The following is a 615-nucleotide window of genomic DNA, read 5'->3' on the forward strand; positions in this document are numbered from 1 at the left end:
CTCCGTCAGCGAATTTAATATTGTTAATGGTACACTGCGTTAAACTGATTAGCGGAGGTGAGGATAAACTACTAATTTATAATTGTGTTTATGCAGACTATTATGTCGCTAACTTTGTGTAACAGTATTTTCAGTTATCTTAAATGGCTTAGAAATATAATCTAGCTACCTTCGTATATTTTTTTAGCGATCTCGACAGAAATAAAAAGGAAAAAAAAAATGTATATTCTAATTTGATTTGACCCTTTTATTGCACGAGATTTAAAATCCTTGCAGCTCATTGGCTGTCACTGAATCTACTCCTAATCCCTATTGGCTGCTCCGTCAGCTACGCGCGTCCTCATTGGTCCTTTCATTGAAGCCTCGTTAGGATTGGTTTGCTCGCTCCCTCATAGCCTGTCTCATTGATTAACCTTTGCCGGTAATGAGTACTCGGACTCCATTAGCAATTGCTGGATTGACAGGATTTCTGTGTTTAAAAATAATTGTAGTTTAAGGGAGTGTGGGGTGGGGGGCGTAACGTGAGATTTCCGTGTTGTATTTTTGGCTTTGAAATACGTCAGCTGTTTACTTTTAAGTAATTATTTTCATTTTACTTTGTGAGGGGTCAAGGGA

Source organism: Penaeus monodon, chromosome 31, assembly GCF_015228065.2.
Source record: "Penaeus monodon isolate SGIC_2016 chromosome 31, NSTDA_Pmon_1, whole genome shotgun sequence".
Taxonomy (NCBI): domain Eukaryota; kingdom Metazoa; phylum Arthropoda; class Malacostraca; order Decapoda; family Penaeidae; genus Penaeus; species Penaeus monodon.